Source organism: Aquarana catesbeiana, linkage group LG02, assembly GCF_042186555.1.
Source record: "Aquarana catesbeiana isolate 2022-GZ linkage group LG02, ASM4218655v1, whole genome shotgun sequence".
Lineage (NCBI taxonomy): Eukaryota > Metazoa > Chordata > Amphibia > Anura > Ranidae > Aquarana > Aquarana catesbeiana.
The window spans coordinates 512,959,683-512,975,104 of NC_133325.1; the positions used below are offsets into that span (position 1 = coordinate 512,959,683).

Here is a 15,422-nt window from a genome sequence, read left to right on the forward strand (position 1 = left end):
TGGAGCTGTTCTGTCCCAACGGCAAGGCCCAAAGACCCTCCTCTACCCAGTGGCCTTTTTCTCCCGCAAGCTCTCTTCTGCGGAGAGAAATTACGATGTGGGTGATCGGGAGTTTCTGGCCATCAAATCCGCCTTGGAGGAGTGGCGTTATTTACTGGAGGGTGCAGCATATCCTATCCTGGTCTATACGGACCATAAAAATCTGGAGTATCTCCAAACAGCCAAGAGACTGAAACCTCGGCAAGCGAGGTGGGCCCTATTTTTCTCCAGATTTCAGTTCCATATAACATACAGACCTGGTTCCAAAAATACCAAGCCGGATGCTCTGTCCCGTATGTTCCCTGATTCCGGCAAACCTGTGCATCCGGACACCATACTTCCATCCGGAAATTTTCTGTTACTCCAAGAAGATCTACTATCCCACATAAAACAAGCCTCTGCAAATTGGACCCCAAGTTCCGGAGAGGAAGTGAGGGCCCAGGATGGTCTTTTGTGGCACAAGGGTAAAATCGTGGTCCCTGAAGATTTGAGGGTGGCAGTGCTAGAGCTCTGCCATGATCACAAGATGGCTGGACATTTTGGTGTGCTAAAGACAACCGAATTAGTGCAGCGCACTTTTTGGTGGCCTCTGTTGGCAAACGATTGCAAGAACTATGTTGAATCTTGTGCTACCTGTGCTCGAAGCAAAAATAGCCGAACTAGAGCCTGGGGTCTGCTAAAACCATTACCCATCCCGGAAAGACCGTGGAAGATGATATCAATGGATTTTATTGTAGAGCTTCCTCAGGCAGAAGGCTTCTCGACCATTTTTGTCGTCGTAGACAGGTTAACCAAGATGGCTCACTTTTTGCCTATGAAGGGCACGCCTTCGGCCATGGAGACAGCAAGGGTCTTCATTAAAGAAATCGTCAGGTTACACGGAGTCCCAGCAAATATTATATCGGATCGTGGTGTTCAGTTCACCTCTCGGTTCTGGAGGGCTCTCTGTGATTCCCTGGAGATCGAGCTGGCACTCTCCTCTGCTTACCATCCCCAGACTAATGGGCAGACGGAAAGGACTAATCAAACTCTGGATCAATACCTCCGCTGTTTTTCATCTTTCTCACAGGACGATTGGGTCTCTCTCCTGCCAATTGCGGAGTTCTCCTATAATAACTCTCTACATTCGGCCATTAAGCAAACACCCTTTTTTGCCAACTACAGCTTCCACCCGTCCTTCCTGCCCAGGTCTTTACCCGAGTGTACGATCCCTGCAGTTTCTGACACCATGGACTTTTTTCTTTCTAACAACAAACTCTTGCAGGAAACCATGGCCAAGACCCAAGAGTATAATAAGAGGATGTTTGACAGGAAGAGGCGGGGAGAGCTCATCCTGGAACCTGGCAACCAGGTTTGGTTGTCCACAACCAATGTAAGAATGGCCTGTCCTTCAAGGAAATTGGGTCCCAAATTCATGGGCCCGTTCTCAGTCAAGAAGAGAATTAACAATGTGGCCTATGAACTCAACTTACCCAGTACTCTGAAGATCCATCCGGTCTTTCACATCTCATTGTTGAAGCCTGTTATACCCAACACCTTTGCTGGCCGAAGTACTGACCCACCAGAGCCCATAATTGTTGATAATAAAGAAGAATTCGAAGTGGAGGCTATATTGGATTGTAGGAGGAGACGCAACCAGTTGCAGTATCTGATCAAATGGAGGGGGTACGGACCGGAGGATAACTCCTGGGAGCCAGAGGGCAACTTACATGCCGAAGAGCTTCTGAGGACTTTCAGGAGTACTCATGCTGTCAGATTGACACAGTTGGACATCCGGAGGCTGCCCTTGAGGGGGGGCACTGTCAGAGAGCTCCCTTGGGCAGACGCGCTGTTGGTAGGCATCGTGGTGCGTTGGGGCGCGTCGGCGTGCACGCGCGCCCGGTGTTTGGCGCCAACCTGCCTATTTAGGCCGTCTGCACAGGGGGCTTGGTGCTGTCCGATCTTCAGCTTCCTGTATCCCTGCACCTGCTTCCTGTTGAACCTGATCTCCTGACCACCGGCCTGTCTTTGATTCCTCCTTGCTTGCTGCCTGCCACTGATCCCGGACTGTCCTGACTACGAATCTGCCTGCTCCTCTGTACTACGCTGCCTGCCTGTTGCCGACCTCTGCCTGTGACCCGACCTGCCTGCTCCACTCCTGCTCTGCATCTGCTGCCTGTGCTTCAGTTACTGTAGATCTCCATAACCACCTTTACCGGGATCCTTCTGCAGCTAAACCCGCCAGGCTCTCATACCATTCTGTGCTCCCGTGCCTCCTGTCCATACTACCAGGGGCCGGGAACCAGATACGTAAGGGAGGCCTTCCCCTGCTACATCGGGCTTGCCTGTCTGCTACGTGGAAGTCTGACAGGTCTATTATGTGGACCCGGTACACTTGGTTGTTTCACCTCCACTTCGCTTGAGTATCAGTCTCACAACAGCCTTTGGCTGCATGGACGCCCAAGGGCTGACTTTACAGTCAGCCCGCCCCCTCGGCCAGGACTATCGCAGAGACTTCAGTGCCTATCCCAAGCCTCCTCCTCCTTTCCATGGATGATTGTGGGGTTTCCATCGTTTCCCTCTCTCCTCGGATTGATCCGATGCTTTAATTAGACCTACATTGACCGCGTCATTGGGAACCACTGCCATATGACGCGATCAACGCTCGGTACGCTGGGTAGTGTAGGCTGGCGGCGTTGGTCACTGCGCATGCGCCCCGTCTGCTTTTCGTACGCTCCTGATTGGCTGACGTCTGTCATGCTGATCAGGTGGGGGATTTAAAAGGCAGCCAAATCCTAGAAATCTTTACCTATCTGCTGTGGGATAAGTGTGGCGGTCAGGCGACGCTGGTTAACCACTTGCCGACCGGGCCATAGCCGAAAGACGGCTGCAGCGCGGCCGGCTAGTTCTGGGTGGAAGTCCGTGGGACGTCCTCCCAGAATCCTGCTCTCGTGCGCCCCCTGGGGCGCGCACCGGAGAACTTCCGTGACCGCCGGGCATCACAGATCACAGTAAATGGCTGCTAATCGCGGCCGTTTACCATGTAATCGCTCCGTCAAATGTCATGACGGCGGTTCCTCTCCTCCCCTCTCCTCTCTGTACCGATCGGTACAGTGCGAGGGCAGAGGGGGAGGGATCGGATGGCAGCACCGCTGTGGGCTGCACGTGTAGTGCCCACAGCGGTGCTCAGTGACAATTGTAGTCATATCCATCCATCCATCCCTGCAATATACCCCGCAATACTCTGCAATATACCGCCCAATACTCTGCAATATACCGCCCAATACTCTGCAATATACCCCGCAATACTCTGCAATATACCCCGCAATTTTTAACCAGTTTCCGCCTGCCGTCATATGACGTCCTTGACTTTGAGCGGGGATATCTGAATGATGGGTGCAGCTACAGGTATCATTCAGATATCAGCTTTTTCAGCCGGCGATTCCCTACACCATAAGAATGATCATAGCGGCTGTTCCACTGCTTGATCGTTCTTATAGGAGGCGAGAGGGGATGCCCCCCCTTCCCGCCACCCTCCGGTGCTTCTACCGACTCACCGCTATGATCTAAGCCAGGATCATTTTTTTTTCTTTTTTTTTTATTTCAGGCTTCCCAGCCTAGAGGTGAGATGTGGGGTCTTACTGACCCCATATCTCACTGTAAAGAGGACCTGTCATGCCATATTCCTATTACAAGGATGTTTACATTCCTTGTAATAGAAAAAAAAATTGTTAAAAAATTTTTTTTGGGGGAAAAAAAAGTGTCAAACTAAAATAAAGTAAAATGAACAATAATAAAAAAAAAATTTTAAAGCGCCCCTGTCCGTGTGCTCGTATGCAGAAGCGAACACATACGTAAGTCCCGCCCACATATGAAAACGGTGTTCAAACCACTCATGTGAAGTATCACTGCGAACGTTGAAGCGAGAGCAATAATTTTGGCCCTAGATCTCCCTGTAACTCAAAACATGTAACCAGTAAAAAATTTTAAAGCGTCACCTATGGAGATTTTTAAGTAGCGAAGTTTGGCACCATTCCACGAGCGTGTGCAATTTTGAAGGGTGACATGTTAGGTATCTATTTACTCGGCGTAACTTCATCTTTCACATTATGCAAAAACACTGGGATAACTTTACTGTTTTGTTTTTTTTTTAACCACTTGCCGACCGCCTAACGCACATATACGGCGGCAGAATGGCACGGGCAGGCAAAATCACGTACCCATACGTGATCTGCCTCCCGCGGGTGGGGGGTCCCATCGGACACCCCCCGGTGCCATAGGCGGTCGGCTCTCGTTCGCGGGCGATGAAAGGTCAGGGGGAGGCAATCCATTGATGGCCACCCCCTCCCGATCGCTCCCGGCGAATGAAAACGCTTCCTTTCCCTCTGTAATGTAAACAGAGGGAAAGGAAGTGATGTCATCCCTCCTCGAGCCGGTCTTTTCGTCCCGGCGCAGAGGAGAGAAGACATCCAAGTAAGTGCACCAACACTACACTTACAGTAGAACACGCAGGCACACTTTTCACCCCCCAGTCACCCCCCGATCACCCCCCTGTACCCCCTGTCACTCTGACACCAATAGCAGTTTTTTTGTTTTGCATTGGTGTCAGTTTGTGTCAGTTACAAGTGTTAGGGCAGTTAGGTTAGCCCCCTTTAGGTCTAGGGTACCCCCCTAACCCCCCCCTAATAAAAGTTAACCCCTTGATTACCCCCCGTCGCCAGTGTCGCTAAGCGATCGTTTTTCTGATCACTGTATTAGTGACACAGGTGACGCTAGTTAGGGAGGTAAGTATATAGGTTCGCTGTCAGTGTTTTATAGCGACAGGGACCCCCATATACTACCTGCTAAAGGTTTTAACCCCTTGATTGCCCCCTAGTTAACCCTTTCACCAGCGATCACCGTATAAGTGTTACGGGTGACGCTGGTTAGCTAGTTTGTTTTTTGTAGTTTATTACAGTTTATTATAGTTTATTATAGTTTTAGGGCACCCGCCGTTTATTACCTTATAAAGGTTTAACCCCCTAATTGCCCGGCGGTGATATAAGTTACGTTTTTAGGGTCAGATAAGGTCTGCGTCGCCCCAGGCAGCGTCAGGTTAGCGCCAGTACCGCTAAAACCCACGCACGCAGCATACACCTCCCTTAGTGCTATAGTATCTGAACGGATCGATATCTGATCCGATCAGATCTATACTCCCCAGCAGTTTAGGGTTCCCTGAAACACAGTGTTAGCGGGATCAGCCCAGATACCTGCTAGCACCTGCGTTTTGCCCCTCGGCCCAGCCCAGCCCAGCCCACCCAAGTGCAGTATCGATCGATAACTGACACTTACAAAACACTAAGCACACATAACTGCAGCGTTCGCAGAGTCAGGCCTGATCCCTGCGATCGCTAACAGTTTTTTGGTAGCGTTTTGAATCAATCGCTAACAGTCAGGAGCTTTTTTGCCTGTGAGTCTCACTAGTGTACCCCTAAATTTAGAGGCCAAAATGGCAAATCGAAGGTACACTAGTGAAGAGGCCTACACGTTTCTGAGTATGACAGATAGTGAAGAGGAAGTCACTCATCTGTCAAGTTCAGGCTTAGAATACGAACCTGTAGAGGACAGCGGCTCCATGACAGATAGCTCTGACGACGGAGTTGTGGTCCCTGCTAGGGTCAGGCGTACCAGACCCCGAACTTCTTCTGTCCTTGAAGTGCAAGAACCGCAGGGCTCTCGTATGGAGCAGAGAAGTACTAGCGCCGCTACTCCTTCTGGTGAACTGGCAAGCACCAGCGGCCTAGTACACCCTGGTCATACATCCAGCACTGCAGTATCACGTGGTGACGTGGCGAGTCCCATAAGTGCAGTTCAAGCTGGCGAGGTGGCAAGCACAAGTAGTGTCCCGCTGCCACCAAGAAGAAGACGAACACAGGCCCGTCGTGCCCATAGTGCCCTTCCTGCTGCATTCGCCAATCCGAATTGGGAACCCACCACTTCTGCAGCACCCGTACTTCCCCCTTTCACTGGCCAACCCGGAATTCAGGTGGAAACAGTTGACTTTACGCCACTGGATTTTTATTTGCTGTTTTTCACCGAAGATCTCTATAGATCTATTGTGGACCAAAGCAATTTGTACGCTGGTCAACACATCGCCACTATTCCCCAGTCCACCCTTGCCAGAGATTGGAGACCAATTACGGTCTCCGAATTTAAGATCTTTCTGGGCCTTTCCCTCCTCATGGGCATAACCAAAAAGAGTGAGTTGCGGTCATATTGGTCCACTGACCCAATTCACCATATGCCCGTGTTCTCTGCCTCCATGACCAGGGCACGATACGAGCAGATTTTGCGGTTCATGCACTTCAACGACAATGAACTCTGTCGTCCTCGTGGAGACCCTGCATACGATCGGCTCTACAAAATTCGGCCCCTCGTAAACCATTTCAACCAACGTTTTGCAGACTTGTTTACCCCCCATCAAGTTGTCTGCGTTGATGAGTCCCTGATTAAGTTTTCTGGCCGCTTGTCCTTCAAACAGTACCTTCCCAGCAAGCGTGCCAGATACGGGGTCAAGATGTATAAGCTCTGTGACAGGGCCACAGGCTATACATGTAGATTTATGGTTTACGAGGGCAAAGATAGTCACGTAGAGCCGATAAACTGCCCTGACTACATAGGAAGCGCTGGCAAGATAGTGTGGGACTTGGTGTCACCCTTATTCGGAAAGGGGTACCACTTGTACGTGGACAATTATTATACGAGCGTGCCACTTTTTAGTCACTTGTTTGATCATCAGATTGGAGCATGTGGCACCGTGCGACCTAATCGCCGGGGCTTTCCCCAGCGGCTTGTAGAGTCCCGTCTTAGGCTGGGGGAGAGAGCCTGCTTGCAGTATAATAATTTGCTCGCTATGAAGTGGAGGGACAATAAGAATGTTTTCGTTCTTACCTCCCTTCATGCAGACACGACGACCCAAATTACTATGGCCACTGGTGTTGTGGAGAAACCCCTCTGTGTCCACGAATACAACCTTAATATGGGAGGGGTGGACCTCAACGACCAGTTGTTGGCGCCGTACCTAGTTGCCCGTAAGGCCAGACGCTGGTACAAAAAAGTGTCTGTTTGTTTATTTATTTCAATTGGCTTTGCTGAATGCTCATGTGCTATACAGAGCTTCAGGACGGACTGGATCCTTCCAGATGGTGCTCCACCTCACCTTCCCAATCCAAATGCAGTAAGCCGGCTGTATGGGAGGCATTTTCCTTATGTCCTCCAGAGTACCCCTACCCAAAGAGCCCCCCAAAAAAGATGTCGTGTCTGCAGCAAGCGCGGATTTAGGCGTGACACCCGGTATTGTTGTCCCTCCTGTCCTGACAATCCTGGTCTATGCATTGGTGAATGTTTTGAACGCTACCATACACTAGTGGAGTATTAGCGTAGGGTTCAGCACGGCACAGACTAGGCACACTAACACAGGGTCTCCCAAGATGCCATCGCATTTTGAGAGACCCAAACCTGTTACAGTTAAAAGTTAAAGTTACTAAAAAAAAGTGTTAAAAAAAAAATAAAAAAAATTAAAAAATAAAATTACAAAAAAAATATAAAATAAAAAAAACCAAAAATAGTTGTCGTTTTATTGTTCTCTCTCTCTATTCTCTCTCTATTGTTCTGCATTCCATACTGCAATGTTTTATTGTTATGTTTTTATCATGTTTGCTTTATAGGTATGCAATTTTTTTATACTTTGTTTTTTTATTGTTAACCACTTTGTTTTCAGGTACGCCATTCAGCTGCAGAGCGGATTTATCTATCTTGACAGCAACAGCGTTTGCTCCCACGATATATAAAGCCGTGACTCCAGCGCTGTCGGAGGTGATTTCACCACCACAGTTACATACTTCAGCATATATGCCGAAACGTGGGGGCAGCAGTGGGTGGAGGAGCAATTTGCTCCTGCCTTTTGCGGGAGGATGCCCCCATGCTTCGGCATATATAAATGGTGCATGTATGCCCATCATTAGAAGTGGGCGGATGAAGGGAGGTATTCTAATGGTGGGCATACCCACCGATCAATATCTTTTTTTCGTTCAGCCCACAGGCTGCATGAAAAAAAAGTTTACAATACAAGGACCAGCAACGTACTGGTATGTTGCTGGACTTTGAGTGGTTATACCAGAATGATGCCTGCAGGTTTAGGTATCATCTTGGTATCATTCTTTTCAGCCAGCGGTCGGCTTTCATGTAAAAGCAATCCTAGTGGCTAATTAGCCTCTAGACTGCTTTTACAAACAGTGGGAGGGATTTCCCCCCCCCCCCACCGTCTTCCATGTTTTTCTCTGGCTCTCCTGGCTCAACAGGGAACCTGAGAATGCAGCCGGTGATTCGGCCAGCTGACCATAGAGCTGATCAGAGACCAGAATGGCTCCAATCATCTCTATGGCCTAAGAAACCGGAAGCTACGAGCATTTCATGACTTAGATTTCGCCGGATGTAAACAGCGCCATTGGGAAATTGGGAAAGCATTTTATCCCACCGATCTTGGTGTGGTCAGATGCTTTGAGGGCAGAGGAGAGATCTAGGGTCTAATAGACCCCAATTTTTTCAAAAAAGAGTACCTGTCACTACCTATTGCTATCATAGGGGATATTTACATTCCCTGAGGTAACAATAAAAATGATAAAAAAAAAAAATAAAAATGAAAGGAACAGTTTAAAAATAAGAAAAAAAATGAAAAAATGAAGAAAAAAAAAAAAAAAGCACCCCTGTCCCCCCCTGCTCTCGCGCAAAGGCGAACGCAAGCGTCGGTCTGGCGTCAAATGTAAACAGCAATTGCCCCATGCATGTGAGGTATCACCGCGAAGGTCAGATCGAGGGCAGTAATTTTAGCAGTAGACCTCCTCTGTAAATCTAAAGTGGTAACCTGTAAAGGCTTTTAAAAATGTATTTAGTTTGTCGCCACTGCACGTTTGTGCGCAATTTTAAAGCATGTCATGTTTGGTATCCATGTACTCGGCCTACGATCATCTTTTTTATTTCATCAAACATTTGGGCAATATAGTGTGTTTTAGTGCATTAAAATTTTAAAAAGTGTGTTTTTTCCCCAAAAAATGCGTTTGAAAAATCGCTGCGCAAATACTGTGTGAAAAAAAAAATGAAACACCCACCATTTTAATCTGTAGGGCATTTGCTTTAAAAAAATATATAATGTTTGGGGGTTCAAAGTAATTTTCTTGCAAAAAAAAATAATTTTTTCATGTAAACAAAAAGTGTCAGAAAGGCCTTTGTCTTCAAGTGGTTAGAAGAGTGGGTGATGTGTGACATAAGCTTCTAAATGTTGTGCATAAAATGCCAGGACAGTTCAAAACCCCCCCAAATGACCCCATTTTGGAAAGTAGACACCCCAAGCTATTTGCTGAGAGGCATGTCGAGTCCATGGAATATTTTATATTGTGACACAAGTTGCGGGAAAAAGACAATTTTTTTTTTTTTTTGCACAAAGTTGTCACTAAATGATATATTGCTCAAACATGCCATGGGAATATGTGAAATTACACCCCAAAATGCATTCTGTTGCTACTCCTGAGTACGGGGATACCACATGTGTGAGACTTTTTGGGAGCCTAGCCGCGTACGGGACCCCGAAAACCAAGCACCGCCTTCAGGCTTTCTAAGGGCGTAAATTTTTGATTTCACTCTTCACTTCAGATGGCACAAACCCCCCCCAAATGACCCCATTTTGGAAAATAGACACCCAAAGCTATTTGTTGAGAGGTATAGTGAGTATTTTGCAGACCTCACTTTTTGTCACAAACTTTTGAAATTTGAAAAAAGAAAAAAAAAATATGTTTTTCTTGTCTTTCTTCATTTTCAAAAACAAATGAGAGCTGCAAAATACTCACCATGCCTCTCAGCAAATAGCTTGGGGTGTCTACTTTCCAAAATGGGGTCATTTTGGGGGGTTTTGTGCTATCTTGGCATTTTATGGCCTTCAAAACTGTGATGGGTAGTGAGGAGTGAAATCAAAAATTAACGCTCTTAGAAATCCTGAAGGCATTGATTGGATTTTGGGGCCCCGTATGGAGCTAGGCACCCAAAAAGTGCCACTCATGTGGTATCCCCGTACTCAGGAAAAGCAGCAGTATGTATTTTGGGGTGTAATTCCACATATGCCCATGGCATGTTTGAGCAATATATCATTTAGTGACAACTTTGTGCAAAAAAAAAAAAAAAAATTGTCACATTCCCGCAACTTGTGTCAAAAAATAAAATATTCCATGGACTCAACATGCCTCTCAGCAAATAGCTTGGGGTGTCTACTTTCCAAAATGGGGTCATTTGGGGGGGTTTTGTGCCATCTTGGCATTTTATGGCCTTCAAAACTGTGATAGGTAGTGAGGAGTGAAATCAAAAATTTATGCCCTTTGAAATCCTGAAGGCGGTGCTTGGTTTTCGGGGCCCCGTACGCGGCTAGGCTCCCAAAAAGTCCCACACATGTGGTATCCCCGTACTCAGGAGAAGCAGCTAAATGTATTTTGGGGTGCAATTCCACATATACGCATGGCCTGTGTGAGCAATATATCATTTAGTGACAACTTTTTGTAATTTTTTTTTTTTTTTTGTCATTATTCAATCACTTGGGACAAAAAAAATAAATATTCAATGGGTTCAACATGCCTCTCAGCAATTTCCTTGGGGTGTCTACTTTCCAAAATGGGGTCATTTGGGGGGGGTTTTGTACTGCCCTGCCATTTTAGCACCTCATGAAATGACATAGGCAGTCATAAAATAAAAGCTGTGTAAATTCCAGAAAATGTACCCTAGTTTGTAGACGCTATAACTTTTGCGCAAACCAATAAATATACGCTTATTGACATTTTTTTTTTACCAAAGACATGTGGCCAAATACATTTTGGCCTAAATGTATGACTAAAATTGAGTTTATTGGATTTTTTTTACAACAAAAAGTAGAAAATATCATTTTTTTTCAAAATTTTCTGTCTTTTTCCGTTTATAGCGCAAAAAATAAAAACGGCAGAGGTGATCAAATACCATCAAAAGAAAGCTCTATTTGTGGGAAGAAAAGGACGCAAATTTCGTTTGAGTACAGCATTGCATGACCGCGCAATTAGCAGTTAAAGCGACGCAGTGCCGAATTGTAAAAAGTGCTCTGGTCAGGAAGGGGGTAAAACCTTCCGGGGCTGAAGTGGTTAAAGCCCAAAACTGTTTTTTCCCAAAAAAAAACGCATTCGAAAATATGCTGCGCAAATACCGTGCGAGATAAAAAGTTGCAACAACCGCCATTGTATTCTCTAGGGTCTTTGCTAAAAAAAAAATATATATATACATACATATATATATACATATATATATATATATATATATATATATATATATATATATATATATATATATACACACACATATATACACACACACATATATATATATTGTATATATATATTATATATATATATATATATATATATATATATATATATTATATTATATTATATTATATATATATATATATATATATATATATATATATATATATATATATATATATATATATATATATATATATATATATAACGTTTTGGGATTCTATGTAATTTTCTAGCAAATAAATGATTATTTTTACATGTAGGAGAGAAATATAAGAATTGGCCTGGGTGCTCCAGAACGCCTGGAGGTGCTCCCTGCATGTTGGGCCTCTGTATGTGGCCACGCTGTGTAAAAGTCTCACACATGTGGTATCGCCATACTCGGGAGTAATAGCAGAATGTGTTTTGGGGTCTAATTTGTTGTATGCATATGCTTTGTGTGAGAAATAACCTTCTAATATGACAATTTTGTGAAAAAAAAAAAAAAAAAAAAAGAAAAAAAAAAAAAAATCTTGATTTTGCAAAGAATTGTGGGAAAAGATGACAATTTCAAAAAAGCTCACCATGCATCTTTTCAAATACCTTGGAATGTCTTCTTTCCGAATAGGGGTCATTTGGGGGGTATTTGTACTTTTCTGGCATGTTGGGGTCTCAAGAAATGAGATAGGCCGTCAGTACTTCAGGTGTGATCAATTTTCAGATATTGGCACCATAGCTTTTGGACTCTCTAACATTCACAAAGACCAAATAATATACACCAAATTGTACTTATTTTTACCAAAGATATGTAGCAGTATAAAGTTTGGCCAAAATTTACGAAGAAAAATTACTAATTTGCTAAATTTTATAACAGAAACAAAGAAAAATTCATTTTTTTACCAAATTTTCAGTCTTTTTTCTTTTATAGCGCAAAAAATAAAAAACCCAACAGTGATTAAATACCACCAAAAGAAAGCTCTATTTGTGTGAAAAAAAGGACAAAAATTTCATTATGGGTACAGTGTTGTATGACTAATTGTCATTCAAAATGTGAGCACCGAAAGCTGAAAATTGGTCTTGTTAGGAAGGGGGTTTAAGTGCCCAGTGGTCAAGTGGTTAAAAGGTAACAACTCTGCATTCCTTTTCTCCTTTGTCTTTATATCTTAATCTCTTCATCCTCCTGTTGCTGCTACATGTGGCTATGTTGGTTGATTTTCACGCTGACAGCATTTCTATCTGCATTGGATTTTTAGATCATTTAACTCAGTTGATGCCATCTGAGGGATATGTTGGGGAGGTTCCAATATCTTGCCTATATATTGGCGGAATCTCCTGTTTATTCTGCATCTTTGCCTATGGCCATATGCACTCCTCTGGTAAGCATCTCTAATCTATTAATCATTTAATAAGCTCTCCAAATCCATGTATAATCATCGGTCGCCAAGTCGTTTAATTTGTTGTAAAATCTTGATCACCCCATTGTCACTATTATTTTGTCATTTTTCTAGTCTTTCTGGCTATACATAATTTTGCGATCCCTGTATTCAACTATTGCGTCGTGAATCTCTTTCCCGTGCACCAGCGGATGTTCCTTTTGCATATAATCCGGGTACATAATTGAGGCTCAGTCCCCCCTATTGACAATTGATGAATAATTGAATACTTATATGCCAATTTTCATCCCTTTAGGCTCCTTCTGATTCCCCTGTAGCCAAATACAGGGTTGAGTGTGACTAATGTTCTCAGTGCTTTGGAGGTGTCCTCCTTGTGTCCCAGAGTTCCTGCATGGTATGTTCTGGTTGTGGGGACTGGGGGGCCGGCGACATGGGTTGGACAGTAATTGGATCGCTTTATGACATGACAGTTGGCCTCAACGATATCAGATTATGTGGACCTAATTTAACAACATATCCTTCTTTTTCTCCTTTTTAGTGTTTTTACTTCATGTGTTAACCTGTAAATTCCCCTGATGAAGCCAATGTTTTGGCGAAACTAGTTGGGAACAAGTGACTAGTGATCACCTTCTAACATCATTGGTGACGGTCATCATTTTGAATTGTATTTGTGCTCCTTTGTCCTTAAAAAATGTCCTATATATGTATGTCTAATATACGTGTTTTAGCTTTTTTTTTTTTTGATATGATTAAAATAAAAAATATTTTTATGATAAAACTGTCCTATTTTTTGGTGGCACCGCAATAATCCCCCCCCCCCCTTTCCCCATTAGAATAGGTCAAGAAGACTTAACTTCAGGATCAGAGGTCTGCCAGAGACCATCAGATATTGCTGACGCAGTTCACTCACTCATTACACACCTCGTCCCAGACATCCGAGCCCACAAACTGGAACTTGACCGGGCTCACAGGGCCCTGGGCCCCCCCTCGATCTGATGGACTACCGCGTGACATTGTGGGCAAACCACACTATTACAACGTCAAAGAAGAAGTCACGAGGAGAGCTCGCAACAACCAGATTATGGGACACTCCGTACAAATCTTCACCAATATCTCCCCATTCACCATTCAGAAGAGGCGAGCACTCAAGCCCCTGCTGACGGTTCTGACGCAGAAGATTATCAAATACTGGTGGCTTTTCCCCTTGAGCCTGAAGTTTGAATTCAATGGCAAACCTTTCAGATTTGCAACATTCACGGAAGGTGAACTCCTGCTGTGAAAGCTGGGCCTGCTTCCCACAGATCCACCCTCTCATATGCAGTCTTCATCCTCCAGCCTGACCAAACGACCTCCTCCTTCGAGCCCACTCACCTCCATGTAGCAGAAACCAAAACATAAGAGAGCCAAGGATGGAATAACTACCTGAACTGGAGAACTGCCAAGTTCTTTTCTCTGCATCCATTTCCTGAGCCCGGGCTCACATGACCCCTTCGGCACTAGTGATCAACAGGACTTGTCCTCTGTTTACTCCCATGGAACTCCTGTTATCTCCGTCGTGAGGGCCTATACTGCTCGCCTTTGCTCAAAGATGAACTTCCGCCTGGTCTTCTTCGGCTCCAAAATAGCCTCTAGTATGCCATATACAAGAGCCCCTCCGGGACAACTAGTTTTTTTTTGGGTTTGAAATATACTCTAGGTCGCCTCAGTATTCTTGACGTTAGAGGAATGTTTACACCCTGGCGATTTGACTCTCCCTGGGTCTTGTGTGATGCTTCCATGCATACCCAGGGACATTCACGTCTCTTCAACCCCACTCCTACTAATATCAGGATAGCACAATGACCACTAGGCCACTCACTCTGTTTTTTTAAGGAGCTCCCAGGGCTCTCGCCATCTCGCCCCCACGGAATGCATGTGGAATGCCTCCACAGATTGCTACCCTTTTGGTGGGTCTGACAATGATCTTTTTGATCCTGGCCCGCCCCCCCTATATTCCCACTGGTTTTCTCATCACTACCCTATTTTACTAATCCTTCAGGGGTTTCATAATACAATTTTTATGAGTTTTGTACACTAGTTTGTTGAAATTTGAATGTTATCTATATTTTAGGGGGTGCTGTGTACGGAGCGGCACTCATGCTCCTCCCCCTGCACTTGGAGCTGCAGACGGCTCTCGCTCCTAGTCAGGACCCCCCCCAACTGGTTGGGGGGAACTCTACTTGTATATAGGGTTACAGTGGAATTGTCTTCCCCCTACCCCTGGAATCTGATCTCTTTTCTTATTACTTTTCTCTTCTTTCTGTCTTTTCTACCCTTTACTCTTATCTTGTTTCAGTGGCACGTGTGGTCTCGCTCATCTGCAGAATACAGGAATACACTCTGATCCATCGCACCTCTTATCTCTGGACCATCCTTCAACAGTAAGGTAGGTGGTTGGGGACCATTGGCATTTCCTCCTAAACTGCTCCATGGCTGATACTACTGCCTATACACCCACCCTGCGCTTTGCCTCGCACAATGTACAGGGAATCAAGTCCCCTGGTAAAACGCCGGAAAATTTTCCAATACTACCATGACCAAAAAAAAAAAAAAAAAATCACATATCGTTTCTCCAAGAAACACACTTCCCAAAATCTTACACACCGTCCTTTATGCACTCCAAATA

At 44.9% G+C, this 15,422-nt stretch overlaps 1 protein-coding gene across 1 annotated transcript in view; it reads right to left on the bottom strand.

Moving 5' to 3' along the window:
- The window catches only part of LOC141128475 (C4b-binding protein alpha chain-like), a gene marked incomplete in the record, with an annotated part of 860,616 nt that overhangs the window by 545,390 nt on the left and 299,804 nt on the right, over positions 1-15,422 (bottom strand).